Source organism: Vombatus ursinus, unplaced genomic scaffold, assembly GCF_900497805.2.
Source record: "Vombatus ursinus unplaced genomic scaffold, bare-nosed wombat genome assembly UNPS02014924.1, whole genome shotgun sequence".
Taxonomy (NCBI): domain Eukaryota; kingdom Metazoa; phylum Chordata; class Mammalia; order Diprotodontia; family Vombatidae; genus Vombatus; species Vombatus ursinus.
This window is the reverse complement of record NW_020954702.1, coordinates 782,490-802,548: the sequence shown is the minus strand read 5'-3', so window position 1 is coordinate 802,548 and position 20,059 is coordinate 782,490. Positions and strand designations below refer to the sequence as shown.

The 20,059-nt window shown below is 36.1% G+C and overlaps 1 protein-coding gene across 3 annotated transcripts in view; it reads left to right on the top strand.

Annotated features, from left to right (window-relative positions):
- NRIP1 (nuclear receptor interacting protein 1) overlaps nt 1-20,059 on the top strand; it is a 156,012-nt gene that overhangs the window by 114,990 nt on the left and 20,963 nt on the right. The gene's annotated exons all lie outside the window — the stretch shown is intronic.

The following is a 20,059-nucleotide window of genomic DNA, read 5'->3' as shown; positions in this document are numbered from 1 at the left end:
TGTGAATTTAATGTTTTAAATTTGCATTTTTGTTTACTTGTATACTTGTCATATTCCTCCCATGGATGTTAAAATATAATCCAAGGAAAGGACTGGTTTTTGGGTTTTTTTTGTTGTGTTTTTTTTTTTGTTTTTGGCTTTATATACCTAGGGACTTGCACATAATAGATACTTAGTAAATGTAATGTGAATTCTGTTGAGCCCCTATGGTCTTTCATGTGTCTGGTGCATAAGGAATCTTAGCAAGAAATGAATAATGGACATGCAAAACCTGAAGCAGACACGGGCTAGCTGAGATCTTGGTTGAGAAGGAGGAAAAAAAAGTTCAAAAAGCATTGATTAAGTGCCTACTGTGCTTCAGGCACTGAACTACTTATTGGGGATACAAAGATGAAAAGAAAGCAATACCTCGACAGCTAGGTCTCACAGTGATTAGCGAGCTGGGTCTCAAGACAAGTGAATTCAAATCCTGCCTAAGACACTTAACGATATGATCCTGGACAAGTCACTTAGTGTTCCTATTTTCTCATCTGTAAAATGGGGATAATAATAGCACCTATCCCACAGGGCTATTGTGAGGATGAAATGAGATATGTACAAACCTCTTAGCACAGTACCTGACACATAGTAGGTAATTAATAGATGCTTGTTCTTTTCTTCTGTCCCCCCCTCTGCCATCCCCAAAGGAACTCTACTAGTTTTACTAATGGGAAATAACATGTACTCAGATAAGTAAATAAAAATATAGATAAAGGAATTTTTTTAAGAGGGCAGTCCAGGAAAGGCCTTCATTAGGAAGCAGCCCTTAAATTGGCCCTCTTAAGGAGCTAAGGATTTCTAGAGACAGAGATTAGTAGAAAGAATGTTTTAGGTCTATAGGTTACAGCCTGTGCAAAGAAATGAAGATGAGGTAGGAGATGGAGTGATATGTATTTGGAATAGCAGGAAGGGAAGTTTGGCTCTATCACAGAATTTGTGAAGAAGAGGAGGGTACGGGTAGCCTATGAAGTAAATTGTAGCCAGATTGTGAAGAGTTTAAATACCAAAAAGATGTTCAGTTGACTCTTGTTAGCAATAGTTATGTTCTATAAAGTTGCCACAAATACTGAATTAGCTAATACTGAACCGTTGCTCCTATGGGAAATATAGTTAGGTACCTGTGAGCCTCTGGTTACATTTACTTCAGCATTTTCCGAAGTGGCCCCACATATAGACTGGTAAATTACTTCTTCCTTTTTCTGGATATACTGCATTTATTGTTTATTCATTAACATTGAACCCATGGCCAATAGCAGTATAGCTTAGCCCTGAATGAAGCTTATTGAACACATGTATTTTTTTCGTGAGGCACATCATAACCCTTCTTGAGTTTAGGAACACTAGACAGCACTTCAGCTTTTCACTCAGGGATTTTAAACAGCAAAATCACCAACAAAAAGCACAAAAATGCAAAAAAGTGGCATTTGAGAACTGAAACAAGAAGGCAAAGTGTTTCCTGATTCATCCAGCTGAAAAAGTGACTTCAGCTGCTTTTAAGGCAATTCACATTTTTTTTTTTTGGTCGTTCTGCACAAGTCTGAATAACTGCAAAAATGCCACTAGTATTGATTTTGGGGTTACAAATACATTTTAGCAAGTAGTTGAATTCATAAATATGGAATCCATTAATAATGAGGATCCAGCTGTATTTGTATTTTATCCTAGAGTCAATGAGAAACCATAGAAGCTTTAGGAATATCACTTTGGCAACTGTGTGGAATATAGATCAGAGAGGGGATAGAATGGAGTCAGAGGTCAATTAGGAAGTTTTTCTAGTAGTCCACATGAGAGATGATGAGAGCCTAACCTGGTGTTATCGTGGTTTGAGTAGAGGAGGTAGTTGCCATAGATTTTGAAGAGGTATGTGAATTAGATTTCATAACAGATTAGATAGATGGGAAACGTTGGAGGGAGGGAAATGAGAGACTTTGAGGATGACTGAGGTTGTGAACTGAGATGCATAAAAATAGAGTGGTGCCCTGGACAGAAAAGGGGAAGTTAGGAAGGGGGGCGGAATAGAATGGTAGAAAGATAATGAGTTTCACCTTGTTGACTTGATGAAGGTGCCTATGGGACAGGTGATAGAGATTAACAGGCATCTTAGAAGAGTTTTTGAGCTTAGATAGAAAATCTTAAAACATAACCAAACAACCTAATAGGCTTAAATCTATTAATTAAATATTGTTTTAAGAATGACTTTGAGTGAATAAATTAATTTGGGTATTTATAATACCCAAATTAATGATAACGCTCATATGAAGAAAGACAGCATCTACATCTGAGAAAGAAATGATAAATAGAAGTATGTGTAGAATAATTTTACACATAAGCATATACACGTACACATGCCTATTTATGTGTAATGGTAGCCATCTCTAGGGCAGGAGGAGAGGAGAGAAGAAAAAAAGGGGGAAAGAAGATGTACATAATAATTTTGTTGTATATTTCAAAGGAATAGCAAGTTGTGCATAGTAGATTTGCAGTTTCATGTGTAATTTTTTTTATTGTACTGTGTTATGGAAATGCTTGTTTTATTCCATAAATTAAAAATGAAATAAAATTTTAAAATTATCTAGGAAGTTTGCATATAATAGTGTAAGCATCATTCTCCTTTGAGTCGAAAGACTTGTACTTTAGTTCTTTTTTTGCCACTATGTGACCTTAGCTTAATGCCTTTTCTAAAGTTTCCTCATTCGGAGAGTGAGGTAGGTTGACTCTCCAAGCTTTTCTTCCTATGTGTTTGGCTTGTCTAGTTCTCTGTTTCTAATTACAATGATCACATCCCACTTCCTAATAACTTCACATCTCTAGTTTTCTCTCCTAATGTGAAAATATGCCAGTACCAGCCTACTTAACTATACCAAAAATTTTCACCAGCTATAGTTCTCTTTTTTCTTTTTCTTGATAATGTCATTATTTCTTAAAACAAATAAACAACCTCTGGAAGAAATATGCCTGTTTATCTTCCCTTTCCTTTTGTTTGTGCTTGAGGGTAGTAGAGAACAAGTTTTTTTTGGGGGGGTGTATTTTAGGAGGGCAGATAGGCTTTCTGTTGGCAATAAGATTTGTTATTGAAGCAGAATGTCACCAAATATAATTTTAGTGAAAAGGGTAGAAATGTTCATGTAAAATACCATTTGATAACAACACAGAACAATATACTTGATTAAGGTGGTTAATGAATCCTAGTTCATCCTGATTTATGAATCTTCAAATAGTATCAATATGGATATAAATCTCTAGCCTTCTCTCATATCATCCTATAGTATAATTACTTATTGGAAGAGCTATTACCATTTTGGTTTAGTAGCATACCATAGTATAGTCAATTGTAAGAGATATTCTGAAATTCTTTAAAAAATTATTTTACTTAATTTATTTTAAAGTTAATTTAATTCACTTTAATTTAAAAATATGTAGCACTTGGGGGTGGAGTAGTAGAGTACTTTTGTTTTCAGAGGAGTATTTCAACTCTAGGAAATGGGAAATGCCTCTGTTTCAGACTTTTACAAGAAAGCTTATTAAAGCTAGCAACACAAAAGAAATTTAAATGAATGAGTCTGAAAGACTATTTCTCTTGACTCTATATCTCATTTCTTTTAATATCTGGGATACACGAGTCTTGTGTACTCTGTGGCACCGCAACTGTCACCATGTGTAAAATGCCTGGGAATAAGTGTCAGGATCTATTCCTTCCTATTAAAGTCCATTGTGGGATACAGTCCAGAGTGAGAAACACAGAAGTCAAGTGGCAAGTATTAGATGGAGACAGCTGCACAGAGATTAAGGTTAGACTATCATTGACAGTGTCAGAAACACTGAAGTCTATGAAGGAAGGGAATTAAAAGTCACAGAATCTTAGCAATGGAAGAGCCATCTCATCCAACCCATGGATCATCCTCAGCAAGTACACCATAAAGCCATTTTTTGAAGATCCCTAGTGAGGAGGAACCCACTTTTGAGGCAGCCCACTTCATTTTGGAACGTCATGAAGAAGTTCTAAATAGAACTCCTGTGTACACTGTGTTCTCAATACAACTCAGGATAAGGTTATGCGGTCAGCTTTTGGTGTTGCTGTTTCATGATTAGCTCATGTTCAGCTTACATTCCACTAAAACTCCCATGTATTTACTACATGAGCAGTTTGTTGTTTAATCATCCCTCCTAGTCTTGAGGTTATGAAGTTGATTTTTTGAACACAAGTATAGATCTTTACATTTATCTCTTTACTTTTAAGATTTGACATACTGTTATATGTTAAGATTTTTTTGGAACATGACTATTTCCCAGTGTATGAACTACCCTACTGCTCTTAGTTTTCTGTTATCTGCAAATTAGATAAGCATTCTACCTATACCATTATCTGTGTTATTGATGAAAACATTAAATAGACTGGGATGATCTCAGATCCTTGGAGAACTCCACTTGAGATTTCTCTTCTCATTGGGTCTGATCATTCATGTCATACATCCTGAGAGATTACAGAGCTGAAAGTGACCCTAAGAAGCCATGTAATCCAGTCTCTCCTCATTTTACAAATCAGGAAAATGAGACCTGAAGAAGTGAAGGGACTTGGCCAGTGTCACACAGGGCTGGTATCTCAAACTTGAGTCCTCTGATTTCAAATGCAGCATCCTTTTTACTACAATCATTGTGAATCCACTCAACTGTGGCCCTATCTAGCCCACATCTCTGTGTGCTTTGTCTCTACAAAAATAAGAGACTTAGTTTACCTAGATTTATTCAGAGTATTTGACAATGTCTGTGACATCCTGACAATCTACTAGTGTAGCAACTTTAATAATAGGGAATTAGACTCCATGACTTTTTTTTTATGAAACCATGTTGGCTCTTTGAAATCACTACTTTCTCTTTCTCAGTGTTCATGAACCAACACTTTAATATAATGTTTTCTAAAATTTTACCAGGAATCAGTCATGCTTACCGGTCTAGAGTTTGCAAGCACCATACTCATCCTCACTTTTGAAAATCTAGACATTTACTTTTCTCTAGTACTTTTTCACTTTTTCTATTTCTCACATTTTTTCCAAGATCACTGACAAGCATCTCCACAATCACATTTGCCATTTTTTTTCCCGGTATTCTGTGATGTACTTCATCTGTGCCTGGTGACTTCGACCCATCTGTGGTAAATATGTAAAATCTTACCTATCTCCTTAGCTATTATAAGTTTGAACTCACTGTTAGACATTTTTGTTCTATACTTTTCCATTCACAAGTCACTGTCATTGATAAAGAAAATAAGAACCAGATTAGAGCCTTTTCACTAGATTTGTCTTTCTATCCATCCTAGTGATCCTCTCTCTCTTTTTAATCTTCTTGCCCACAGTCTAGTTTAATGAGCTTTTTATGTTATCCTTTGCATTCCTTACCAGTCTGAGCTCATTCTGAGCTTTGACATTTTTATAGGGAATATGATACTGACGTTTCACATTCGTCCTCAATTACCAGCCCTTGTTTTGTCTTTTAAAAATCTATAAACTCAGTTGGACGTGGTGGCACTTGCCTGTATACAGGCTACTGGGTTTACTGAGGCTAGTGGATCATCTGAGCTTGGGAGTTCTAAGCCGCAGTAGGGCTAAAACTGATTGGTTGTCTACACTTAAGCCCAGCACCAATATGGTGAGCCCCCCAGGAGCAGGACCACCTAAGGAATGGAGAACCAGAGCAGCTTTATGGTTCCATCTCAGTGACCGGGGGGGGGGGGGGGGGGGGGGGGGGAGAGGTCAGGCCTTTCAGTGACCACTGCCACTTTTAGCCCTAGGTGAGATGGGGAGACTAAGTCTCCAAAAAAAGTAAAGGAAAACAAAAAGAAAAATCTTTAAATGGGTTCCTTTTGTATCCATAGCAGTTTCTTTAGACTCCCCTTATTCTCATTTAATTAGAATATTTTCTCTCTGTCTTTAGACTTTTATTTTTGAGAACTTATCATTCTTCTTGGCCCAATTTTTCCCCCTAGAATTTAGGCCTTTGGGATCCCATTTGTCTTTTCTCTAAATTATGAACACTTGACAAAAATCTAAGGTGTATGTCAGACTATACCTGGCTTTCCTATCCTTCCCTATCACTAATTTTTTGAAAGGTAGTCACATTCTCTAGGATTCACATCATTTCTCTTTAAACAGTTATTTCTTAGAAATTAACATTAAAGACTGAGTTATTTTTTCCACAGGCTGAATGCAAAACAAGCTTGGCCAGTCATCAGAATAACATAGATAGAATCTTTAAATACCAGGCCACACCTGACCACATCTGCCTCGGTCTGCCCCAGATTCAAAGGTTAATGTATACTTGCCCATTCAGCGTTCTCCTCTTTTGAACTCTAAATGGCTTCTTGCTTTTGCAGGCAAAGTGTAACACTCTCCATTGCCTGACTCAACCTCTTCTCTCAGGCTTTGACAGAGTTGTTTCTATATGTAGGGATCAGAAACCTTTGTAGCTCCAAGTGATATTAATGTTTATGAGTGCCATGAAGAAGAAAGAAAAGCCAATGATCTGTCAATTGCCAAATCTAAGGACCCTTTCTCAATCTTCACACATCTTGAGCTCTTGATAGCATTTGATACTGTTGAAAAATCTCTCCTCCTAAGTTCTCTCTGGTTGTTTTGATACTGCTCTCTTTCTTGGTTCTCTTCTTACCTCTATAACTTGAACATTCCTTCTCAGTCATGTCCCCTAATGCTTGATGTTACACCAGTGCTCAGTTTTGGGCCCTCTTCTTACCCTGTACTTTTTCTTGGTGTCTCATAAGCACACAGGGGTTTTAATTGTCATCTCTATTCAGATGACTCACAAATCTATATATCTGACCCCAGTCCTGCATTTCAAACTGGATCCCATGGGTGTCTTAAAGTCAACATGTCCGAAACAGAATTTGTTATCTTTCTGTCAAAATATTTCTCTCTTCTAGACTTTCTATTGAGGGCACTATCATTTTTCCAATGACCCTGTTATCCAACCTCAGTTATCTTCAGTTCTTTACTCTCACTAAACTCATATACCCAGTCAATTGCCAAATCTTGTCTTTTCTACCTCCATACATCTCTTTGAATATGTCCCCTTATTACCACTCATGCATAAAGTACTCTTTCAGATCACCTCTTCATTCAGGTAAGGCAGTAACTTCATAATTGGTCTCGGAAACTATTTTCCACCTAGTTGTCAGTCATTTTCCTAAAGTACATATCTGTCCCCGTCACGTCCTCTACTTGGTAATCTCCAGTAATCCCGTGTTACCTCCAAGATCAAATACAAACTCTTCTGCTGTATATGCATTTTACAACTGGCCCTATGCTACCTTCCTACCTTATTATGCATTACCCCCCCACACATACTCTACTGTCCTACTAAACTGGCTTTCCGGTTATCCCTCACACATTTGCACTTACTGTCCCCCATGCCTGGAATGCACTCCCTTTTCACTTCTACTGCTTTGTTTTTCTAGCTAACTTTAAGACTCGGCTTGAATCCTACCCTTCTGCAAGAGGCCTTTCCTGGTATCCTTCCAGCTGGTGCCTTTCTTTCTGAGATTATCTCCTATCCATTCTGTATGCATCTTATACATATGTGATTATTTTCATTTTTATTTCTCCCATTAAAATGAATTCCTTGAGAATAAGGACTGTTTTTGGCTTTTGGCTTTTCTCTAGCTCTTAGCATTGTGCCTGTCACATAGCATTTAGACTTAATAAATGTTTGGTGACTGACTTCAACTAGTCAGTTCCTACCTCCAAACCCAGAAAAAAAGGGCCAAAAACCATTGTTTTGATTTGCTTATGTGATGGATCATCAGCCCTGTGGTAGTCCTTTGACTTCTCTCAGAAGAAGAAGGAAAAAAAAAAGGTCAGTGATCTGTTTTAAAATTTTGATGGCTGGAAAATGAGAAGCCATAGACTTAAAAAGTTCACTATTGGAAAGCTTCACACAGCTGCAGCCATAACTTCAAGAAAGGACATGTTCAACCAGATGGCCTGTGCTGGCCCCTTTCCCAATACTGTGAAAGATATATTATTCCCTCCCAGGGTAACTCAGGGAAAGAACTGATAATGGAATTAAAACAACCAATGTATAATTAACCCCTGTTTTGGTCATGTTTCCTACACAGTTTGGATAATTGGCTCACTTTACCTCCATAAAGGGAGGCAGCTGTTTTATTGGTTATTGGTTAGTATAATATATTGAGAGTAAGAAATCTGAACCTGTTACCAGCTTTGCTTCAAGATGCTCAGAGTGTGATGCAATATATACCTCTCAGTGCCATTTTTCATTTGAAAAATAAAGATGTCTGATATATGTACCCATTTATGAGATGGAGCTACAGGAGGAAATGTGGGGAAAGGGGAACAACTTAATGTCATTAGATTGTGAGCTCCTCAAGGGCAAGGACTACTTTTGCCTTTGTATGCTTAATGCTTAGTTTTGTGTCCAGCACATAATAGTGGCTTAATAAATGCTTATTGACTATTATTGATTGATACAAAGTATTACAAGGATATTTGGTTTTAAATAAACAGTAATAATTGCTAGCATTTAGACAGCACTTTAAAGTTTGCCAAGTACTTTATAAAGATCATCTCCTTTGATTCTCACAGCAACCCTGGGCGTCAGGTGCTTTTATTATTCCCGTTTTACAGATGAAGAAACTGAGGCAAGCAGAGGTTAAATGAGTTACCTAGAGTCACAACACAGCTAGTAAGAGTCTTCCTGACTTCAGCTTCATCACTCTATATATTATCAAAGAACAGCATAGAATTTCAAATATATAGTCATACAAAGAGCCATGTCCTCTGAGGGGATGGAGGATCTCTTGACTGCCCTGCATTTTGGGAAGAAAGTATAATACCAGAAGAAAGACCTCTGAATGCAGTCATATGAAAAAACTGCCCACGGTGTGCCTACACTAACCGGCATATCATTATCCTGACCACCACCCTAACTCTTTCTCCAACCTTTTTTTAATTGTCTTCATGCCATCCCTACTTGCCTATGGGACGTTTCCAATTGGTATGCTATGATCCATGAGGGACAGAGAGTTGTACGTGACTGAACAAAAAGTCCCATAGGCATCTGAAACTCTTATTGTCCAAAACAGAATTTATAATCTGTATCCCTAAACTTTCTCATCTGCCAAACTTTACCTGTTTCTCATCACCATGCTGCTAACTCAAGCCTTGATTGACACTTTCTCTTCCACTCTGATTGGAGAACTGAAGGGTCAGCTCTTCACTTTGCCATCTCTGCATTCAACTCCATGGAGGAAGATGCCCCTGAGCCAAATATGACCTGATGTTCATTCCTTCCCCTCTTCCCACCACTCCCACCCCCCTACACACTCTTTGTGTGTTGTCTCTCCTCTTAAGTTACAAACTCCTTTAGGTCAGGGACTGTCTTTTTATTAATTGTTTCCTGGGTGCTTAGCAGGGTAACTGGCACGTTGTTGTTTTTCAGTTGTATCTTTGTGACCCTGTGGACCATTGCACACAAGCACATAGTAGGCACTTAATAAATGTTTATGAAATTGGATTGGATAAAGGACACCACCATCCTCCAATCACTGCAGTCTGCAACCTCAAAGCCATTGTTGATTCCTTAGTGTCTGACCACCCCAACCACCCCCCAACATCTCTGCCCCAGATATAACAGTCAGTTGCCCAGTCTAGTCATTTTATCTCAGCATCTCTTCCTTCTCTCCATTTGTCCAGCCAAACCATTATCATCCCTCTCCTGGATTACTGCAGTAGCCTCATAATTGATCTCTTTGCTTCCAGTCTCTTTCTTCTTCAGATCATCCTTTTTACAGTTACTAAGTTGATGTTCTTAAAGCTTAAGATTGACAGTGTCATTCCCTTTCCTGAGAAGTTTTGGTGGCTTCCTATTACCCCTAGAATATGATGGAAATGTTTTTTGTTTGGCATTTAAAGCCCTTCACAATCTTAATACTTTTCCAAGTTTATCACACATCGCTTGCCTTCCTGCATTCTCTGCTGTAGCCAAACTGCCTTACTTGTTACCCAAACATAGCAATTCATCTTCTACTTCCATGCCTTTGTGCAGGCTATCATCAGCTGTACCTCTGGAATGCTCTCCATACTTACTATAGGCAGTAATCTCTGCTTCTTACAATCCCTAGATTCCTTCAGGATTCAGGTCAAGTGCAACCTTCTCTTGGAGGTCTTTTTTGATCTTCCTCAGTTGCAAGTGTCTCTCTCCTTGGGAGAGAAAAAAAACCCTTTGTGTTTTGTATTTGTTTATCTGTGTTCATGTTGTTTCCCCTAAGTATATTAACTGTTTGTGGTTGGGAACCATTGTGTTTTTGTTTTTGTGGCCTTAGTACATAGTACTTGACACATAGTAGGTATTTAACAAATGCTGAACTGCCACAGAAATATAGCTCTACTTCTATGATGGAATCCAGTACAAAATGGGATTCATTGTACAAAATTTAGTTAGGTTGGGATGTTACCCAATTTAGCTAATAAAGAAAGATTTTTTTAAACCAGATATGAATATTTTAATATCTTGAAAATTAGAATATTCAGTCTAGATTCTTAGAAAGCTTTTAGAATTGAAAACAAATTGTTCTTAATGTATTAAAATACAACTTTGGATGCTCCACAACCAATTAACAAGGATTTATTAAGCATCTACTATGTGCCATATTTCCCTGTAAAAAAATTGGGGCTTGATTTTGAGCCTTCATTATCTCTGCATATTTAAATATGGCATACTATTTTATAATTATTGTAATTATTTTCAAATTTTAAAGTTAAGGGCTTGAATCTTTATGGCATTACCAATGCACTATTACATCTATGTAAATTGGTTTCATTGGTAGTCAAGATTTTTAAAAAGTGTGAATTTTTAATTTACTTTTTAATGTCTGATTGTATGTCATTTTCTGGGAAGGACTTGATCATATTACTTCAACTCATATTTCTTGGCAAATCCTACTTTTGGATTATATAATATAATGTTTTAATGTTAAAGGAAGTTTTGCTTAAATTTCTCTAGAATGAGTGATTTGAGAGTAGAGAGGTAGTGAAAAGAATAGTGAGATGACATGTTTTGAAGTATATTATGTTTGCTCTTCTGATTGGCCAAAGAAATATTAGAAATTACAAACCATGAGTTGGTAGAAAATAATTATAAAGAAAACAGTCAGCTTCATTCAGTTTCACCTAAACAAACGTTAAAAAAGTAAAGAGATCCTACTATGGTTTATTTGACTTTATTACCATTCAGACAAAGAATCTTAAATCTGACTTTATAAGCTTATAAATTTTCTGATTTGCCTAATTGAGTAAATTTTATATAATATTCCAGAGCTATCATAAATTCAAATTATAATAAGTACCTTGCTTGAAATAAAGTATTATCAATTGATTGTTTTTAATCTGTCATTCTCTTTGGGGTACTTATTCAACGATAGCATCAAGTTCAAGTTGTTAATTCAGAATTTTCTAACTCCAAGCATTCTACCCCCATTTTAATGTTTTTTTCAAGATTATACAAAGTCTTATTATTTTTACGGGTTCATCTTGATGTGACATTGAGTGTATTATAAATGAAGAATTTCCTTTTTCTAGTTTAGGTTGATCTGCTGGTTTTGTTGTGCTAATAAGGTCAAGGTTGCTGTTTGATTCTTGTGCAGGTTAGTTGTATTTTCATATAAAGAAACATTATTGAAAGGTGATACGTTGCATTTCACAAATGTATACTATTAAGTGAAAGAGCATTGGAGATGATCATTATTAGTAGAACAGATTGGACAGGCATCATATTTTAGTTTGAATTTAGATATTATTACTACAGTTATTTTTGGCTAGTATTTTTAGTTCTTCAGCATAAAGGAAGGGGTTTTGTTTGTTTTTTTGGAATAGAGAATGGCTTTATCCCAGTTGAGTAGTAATAGAGAATTTTAAATGAGAGACCATAGAGTTCATCTCATAAAGGTTTATTAACTTGGAGTCCATGCACTCCCACTGAAATCCTGGATAGATTTCAAGAGGTCTGTGAACTTGGGTAAGAAAAATATTATATCTTTATTTTTGCTAAACTTTAACTGAAATTTAGCATTTCCTTCAAATATGTAAGGGGAACAGGCTTTACCAGTCTGCAAAAGGTATCCATGACATATGCTAGAAGGTGAAGAACCCCTGATCTATTCTAGTTTCCTTATTCTACACCTAAAAAAACGGGGGCCTAAGATCACTCATATAAATGGCAGAGCTGGGATTTTAGCACAGATCTTAAACCTAGTGCTGTTTCCAATATAAAACCTGCTACTTTTAACAGAAAGGATTATAATAATCTTTTTTCAGACAGACATTACTCTCAAATCTAGGTAGCTATCATGGGATATACTTTGTTGTTAAGTCATTACAGTCTTGTATGTATGTACATGCATACATACACACAGGCATACACACACATAAAACATGTGTGTGATAGATATAATGCTATTGCTGTTAAGTAATTTCAGTCATATTCTTTGTGACCCCATTCGGGGTTTTCTTGGCAGAGATACTGGAGTGGTTTGCCATTTCCTCCTCCCACTCATTTTACAGATGAGGAAAGAGAGTCAAATAGGGTTAAATGACTTACCCAGGATCACACAGCTAGTAAGTGTCTGAGGCCAGATTTGAACTCAGGAAAATGAGTCTTCCTGACTTCAGTCCCAGAACTCTTTCACTTTGCCACCTAGCTGCCTAGGGAGAAGTATTAGGAACAAAATAGATAACCATTTTGGGAACAGGGAAAAAAAAAAAACGACTCACCTTACATGGTGTCTTCATAGTGCATCTATTTGATTCTATTTCTATGTCTTCAGTAATTTTTAAGGGACTGATTGGGGAATGTATGGAGTAGAGACTATAATAATTAAAAAACAGTACTTAACAGCTATTACATCTTAGGAATATTTAGTATGTATCTTAACTAATAAAGAAAATTTATTTGTAAAGTTCCATTTTATTTAAGACTGCTGTCTTCCATTCAATTTCTTTTTCTTAATATATGGCTGGTAGTTTTTAACGTACTACTCTACCATCATAGAATTGTGGCAGTTTCAAGTATGATTTATAATGTAATTCACAAAAAATGTAAAATAAAGACCTTATAATGAAAAATTTTCTATAAGACATACTTGTCTTAATATATAGTATAAAGCTATAGTAAGTGGTGACTAGTTTAACAATGAATTTTTTTATGTTAATGTGCTCCACCCAGGAAACATTTTGTAGCCTTAAAAAAAATTCTTATTCTGAATGGTCTCCATAAGGATGTGCATATTTCAGCTGTTTTCATTAAGAACTTTAGTAGCAGGATTCAATATATTGTTGATAACTATATCTAAAGGCTTATTTTTGTTGGATAATTATATTCCTTAACAATATAATAGTTCAAAAATTATTTCTGTTAAGCAATATCTTATGTGCATCATATGAAAAATATTAGGATAAACAAACATTTTTCACCCCAAATTTCTATCATTTACAAAATGCTTTGATAAATTATACAAGGCATGATGAGGGTAGATAAAGTCACTTCAACCAAGTAACATGTAAAGTTCAGACACTGTGTAACAAGTATTTGACACCCAAATTATAGTGTAAAAATTGAAGGTTCTCTGGATGCGCATGTGTCTATGTAGTGGTTTCTTATACTTTAAAACATCACTTCTATTGAATGTTCATTTTAGTACAAAGCTTGAATGAAGCTCTTGTCTTAGAAGATTGAGAACACTTTAAAACATGGTGTACTATGTGAGGAAATTCAGAGAGTGTCTGATAAGTATACTAAAACCCCAGGAGCTTTGATCAAGTGCCAGCTGTTACATCAGTCTTGTTTGTAATCTTTCTTGCTGATCTGTGACCTTGACCTTGTACTTCTGTCTGTATGTCAAATCTATTTTAGGGATGGGGAAACTATAGTTGAGTTTATTAGGATTTATGTTTTTATTCTCACAGGATATGTCCCCTTTTACAATATAAAGGCTAAAACAGTTCCAGGAGAAGAAGGTTACATTTCCCATAACTTTCCTGCTTTTTAGGTAGAGATTAAAAAATATTGTGCTTTTGAGAACTGATGGAAATCAATAGGCACTTTTTGTTGATATTTTAGGAAGTTTGGAGAAGCTAGAAATGTTTTTTTTTCATTAAACTCATTGTGAAATACAGAAATTAGTCATTGCTCTTTGTTTCTATTGAACTGTTCTTCCTTTAAAAGCAGCAAAACAAAGGTGAACAGATAATATTTAATGAATTTTAAATATCTTTTATACCTGCTACCATTGAGTGCTTGTTATCTTTTCGTAGATATTTGACAATCTCCTCTGGTATATTCTTTCATAACAGTGTAGTGAAGTGTTTAAAGAAAAAAAAAAAACTAGTATATAAGGCTAATCTTTGAGTTAGAAGGTGCTGTTTAACCTGTTTAATGTTTTGATTGTCCCTCATGATCTCATATTATTTCCTTTTAGCGTTAATTTTTTTAAGATAAAGTAAAAATGAAATGCAAATATAGTTATCTGGTGAATTTGGTTAAGGTACTCAGGCCTTCTGGATAATTCATATCAAATAAGTAACTGTTTTACCTTTGTTTTAAGAGTTATTTGTTACCCACATAATTTATTAATTACTCTTTTCATTTGATCTGTGTACACAGGGCCTTAAATCTTTGCTACTGTTTTAAACTTTATATAGTATGTTATGTGATAAGCAAAAATTTCTATTTAGTTTTAGGTAAATGCCTAGATAGGAACTTTTCTGGCCTCACTGAAATAATGAATGTAGAATGTCCCATTTTTGTGCATTTAGCTATCTTGTGTTTATTTTCATAACTCGAAATCCATTAGCAACAGCTATAAAACATTGGTTATTGCTATTTCTATAACTTTATGACAGCATATCATCTTGTGTTTAAAATGCTTGTCATTTTTATCAACTACAATTTGAGAAATTACTTAGGAACATGTGTCCTTATGTTCAATATTTAGATGAAAGTACACATTAATATTTTCTACATGTTAATAAATCAGCTCATTTTAATTGATATTGGTAAGGTTTATGAAGCAGGTTTTCTTTTGTTAACACTTTTCATTTATAGCACCCCCACTCCCCCCCCCCCAAAAGGCAGAGAGATTATTATGCTTCTCTGAATCTATCTCTATTTTGGTAAAAGCTATTCAATGAGCTTTAGGTGTAGTGGGAAAGACACTTGTTCCCTATGTGACTTTTGATAAAACATTTGGCCTCTCTGGGTCTCTGGTTTCTAATAGATAAAATGAATTTATCTAGTACTCCTTTTCTAGATCATGTAATATACTTAGTCACTGAGATGGTCATTAATAGTGCTCTTCTTAAGGGCGTGAATATTTTTTTTAAATTTTAATATATTTTATTTTTCCCCTGAATCACATGTTAAAACAATTTAGCGCACTTTTTTTTTTAAGTTTTGAGTTTCAAATTCTATTGCCCCCTCTCCTCCCTAAGACAGCAAGCAATCAGAGATATAGGTTATACATATACAAACATGTAAAACATTTCCATATTAGTCATTTTGAAAAGAAGACTTGAATAAAAGAAAAAAGAATGGAAGAAAGAAGGTAGGGTGAGGTGGGGTGTTAAAAGGACATTTCTTGCTGTTGGCCTTGTCTCTGTTTAGGAGAAGGGGATTGACAAGAATAAAGCATAATCAGCTGACTGACCTCTTAATGTCCTCCCCAAAGTCTTCTGCCTGCATACAAAATAGAATCTCATTGTTGGAAAGGGTGTTCATCCTCTAATTTAGGAGTTCTTAATCTTTTTTGGCATGAATCCCTTTTGTAGTCTGGTGAAGTCTATAGGCCCCTTCTCAGAAAAAAAAAATGTTTTTTTTAATAAATAAAATATGTCAGCTTGCAAAGGAAATGAATTATTAAAGTAAAGATTTATTTTTTTTCCTCTTACAGAAAAAGAAAGCAAAAAAATAGAACGCTTCAGTGTGTAGTCAAACAATATCAGTTCTTTCTCTGGAGGCAGATAGTATGGTTCTAATGATGAACCTCTTAGATCATTGTATTGCTGAGAATACCTAGGTCATTCACAGTTCTTCATCATGTAATATTGCTATTATTGTGTACAATGTTCCCTTGCTTCTGCTTTCTTCATTTTGCATCAGTTCGTGTAAGTTTTCCAGGTTTTTCTAAAATCATCCTGCCTCTTATAACACAATAATATTCCATCACAATCATATATCGCATCTTCTTTAGCCATTCCCCAATTGATATATATCCCTTTGATTTTCAGTTCTTAGCCACAACAAAAAGAACTGCTATAAATATTTTTGTACAAATCGGTTCCCCCCCCCCCCCCCTTTTTGGCATGTAGACCTAGCAGTGGTATTGCTAGAAAGGGTGTGCATAATTTTATAGTCCTTTGGGCCTGGTTCCAAATTGTTCTCCAAAATGCTTGGATCAGTTCATAGCTCCATCAGCAGTGCATTAGAGTCCCATTTTTCCCATATCCCCTCCAATATCCATCATTTTCCTTGTTTGTCATCTTAGCCAATTTGATAGGTGTGAGGTTGTACCTCAGAGTTGTTTTAATGTGCATTTCTCTAACCACTAGTGATTTAGAGCATTTTTTCATATGACTGTAGGTAGTGACTCCCACATATTTTATATTGTCTACAGTTATTTTAAATGGAATTTCTCTTTCTATCTCTTGCTACTGGGCTTCGTTATTAATATATTGCAGTGCTAATGATTTATTTTATACAACTTTGTTAAAGTTGTTAATTATTTCAAGTAGTTTTACAGTTGACTCTCTAAGTATACCATCATATCTGTAAAGAGTGATAGTTTTGTTTTCTCATTGTCTATATTAAGTAATAGTGGTGATAAGGGGCATTCTTGTTTCACCCCTGATCTTACTGGGAAAGCTTCTTGCTTATTGCCATTACATATAATGCTTGCTTATGATCTGAGATACTATTTATCATTTTAAGGAAAGCTCCATTTATTCCTGTGCTCTCTATTGTTTTTAATAGGAATGGGTGCTGTATTTTGTCAAAAAGCCTTTTCTGCATATATTGAGATAACCATATGATTTCTGTTAGATTATTGATGTGGTCATTTATACTAATAGTTTTCCTAATATTGTACCAACCCTGCATTACTGGTATAATATCCCACCTCGTTTTAGTGTATAATCCTTGTGATACATTGCTGTAATCACCTTGCTAATATTTTGTTCAAAAAATTTGTATCAATATTCATTAGGGAAATCAGTCAATAATTGTCTCCAGAAGTCTATCATATCTAACTTCTCTAAAATTCTGTTCACCTCCTTAACTTCTTTCTTGTTTATTTTGGGGTTAGATTGATCTAGTTCTGAGATGTTGAGGTCCCCCACTAGTATAGTTTTGCTGTCTATTTCTTCCTCTAACTCGCTTAACTTCTCCTTTAAGAATTTGGATGCTTTACCACTTGGTGCATATATATGTTTGGTGTTGATATTACTTCATGTCTCTGGTACCTTTTAGCACGATGTAATTTTCTTCCTTATATCTTTAATTAGATCTATTTTTGCTTTTGCTTTGTCTGAGATCAGGATTGCTACTCTGCTTTTTTTTTTTTTAACCTCAGCTGAAGCATAATATATTATGCACCAGCCTTTTACCTTTACTCTGTGTGTGTCTCTCTGCTTCAGATGTGTTTCTTGTAAACAGCACATTGTAGGATTCTGGTTTTTAATCCACTTTGCTATCCACTTCTGTTTTATGGGAGAATTCATCCCATTCACATTCACAGTTATGATTAGTAACTGTATTTCCCTCCATCCTATTTCATCCCCCGCCATTTTATACTTTTCTCTCCTTTCATCCTGTTCCTCCTCGCCAGTGTTTTGCTTCTGACAACTGCCTCCTTCAATTTGCCCTCCCTTCTGTCAGCCTCTCTCCCTTTTCTTTCCCCTCCTATTTCTGCCCACCATTCTGCCTTCCCCTCTGTCAGCTGGCCCCCTATTTTCTTTCCCTTTCCTCCTCCAACTTCCCTATAGGGTAAGATAAATTTCTATACCCAATTGAGTGTGTATGTTATTCCCTCTTTGATCCAAGTCTGAGAAGAGTAAGGTTCAAACAGTGCTCACTCCCTCCCTTCTTTCCCTCTACTGTAAAAAAAACAAAAAGGTCTCTCATACCTCTTCATACAGTGTAATTTACACTGTTTTGCCTCCTCTTTTCCCAGTACAATCTTTTTTTCACCCCTTAATTTTTTTTTAAACCATCACATCAAAGTCAGGTTATACTCACACCCTCTGTCAGTGTATACTTCTTTTAACTGTCCTAATAGAGATACAGCTCTCAAGCGTTACAAGTATCATCTTCCCCTGTAGGGAAGTAAACAGTTTGAATTGAATAACATGTTTGTTTTTCTTGTTTTCCTTTTTATGCTTCTCCTGAGTCTTGTATTTGAAGATCAGATTTTCTGTTCAGCTCTGGTCTTTTAATCAGGAAAGTTTAAAAGTCCCCTATTTTATTGAATGTCCATTTTCCCCCCTGAAAGATTATGCTGAGTTTTGCTGGGTGGTTGATTCTTGGTTATAATCCAGGCTCCTTTGCCTTCTGGAATATCATATTCCAGGCCTTCCAGTCCTTTATGTTGAAACTGTTAAGTCCTGTGTAATTCTGACTGGGGCTCCTTGATATTTGAATTGTTTCTTTCTGGCTGCTTTTGGAGAATTTTCTCCTTGACCTGATAATTCTGGAATTTGGCTACAATATTCCTTGGAGTTTTCATTTTGAGATCTCTTTCAGGAGGTGATTAGTGGATTCTTTTTACCTTCTGGTTCTAGGACCTCATGGTAGTTTTCCTTGATAATTTCTTGAAAGAGGCTATCCGGGTCTGTTTTCCAGGTTAGTTGTTTTTCCAATTAGGTGTTTTAACTCTTTTTTCTATTTTTCCATTCTTTTAATTTTGTTTGACTAATTCTTGATGTCTCATATAATCATCAACTTCCACTTTTCCAATTCTAATTTTTAAGGAAATTCTTCAGTTAGCTTTTGTACCGTCTTTTCCATTTGGCCAATTCAGATTCTTTTTTTAGCTAGGTAGTGGGGTTAAGTGACTTGCCCAGGGTAACACAGCTAGTGACTGTTATGTGTCTGAGGACGTCTTTGAACTCAGGTCCTCCTGACTCCAGGGTTAGTGCTCCATCCACTGTGCTACCTAGGTGCCGCAGCCAATTCTAATTTTTAAGGAGTTGTTTTCTTCAGTGGATTTTTTTTTCTATTTTGCCAATTGCATTTTTTAAAGAATTTTTTCTTCAATTTTTGTCCTTTCTTTTCCAAACTGTGGACTCTCTCTTGCATAACTCACATTTCTTTTCCCAATTTTTCTCCTACTTCCCTTATTTGATTTTTAAAATCCCTTTTTAATTCTTCCAAGAAAGCTTCTTGGTGTATTAAGACCAAGTCATCTTCCCCTTTGAGGCTTTGCATATTGATCTTCTGACATTGTTGTCCTCTTCTGAGTTTGTGGTTTGATCTTCCTTGTCATCATAGTAGCATTCTATGATCAGGGCTCTTTTTGTTTTTTTTTTTATTCATTTTCAGCCCATTTTGTGACTTTTGAAGTTGAGCTCTGCCCCAGGGGCCTGGTCACTGGCTTTCTGCACTTGGGCCTGAGGTGTTGACACCTTGCCCACTGTGTTGGGGTGGCCTGGCCCGGTCTTGCATGTTTTGTGGAGGCAGGTGGGCAGCAGAGGGTTCCCAGGGTGGCATCCCTGTTGCAGTGTGGCTGGAGGCCTCAACTGGCCTGCTGTGCAACCAACCTGCTGAGCCAGGTCTGAGAGGCCTCACCTGTGCTGCAGCTCAGACTGTTCCATTGGCTTGCACCATCTGCGTTGGGCTGTGCTTCCCTTTTACCTAAGTGAGACAGACCTTTCCTGAAGTCCTTCTAAATTATCTTAAGCTGGGAAATTGTTTCACTCCATCTTTTTGTAGATTCTGTCCTTCCAGA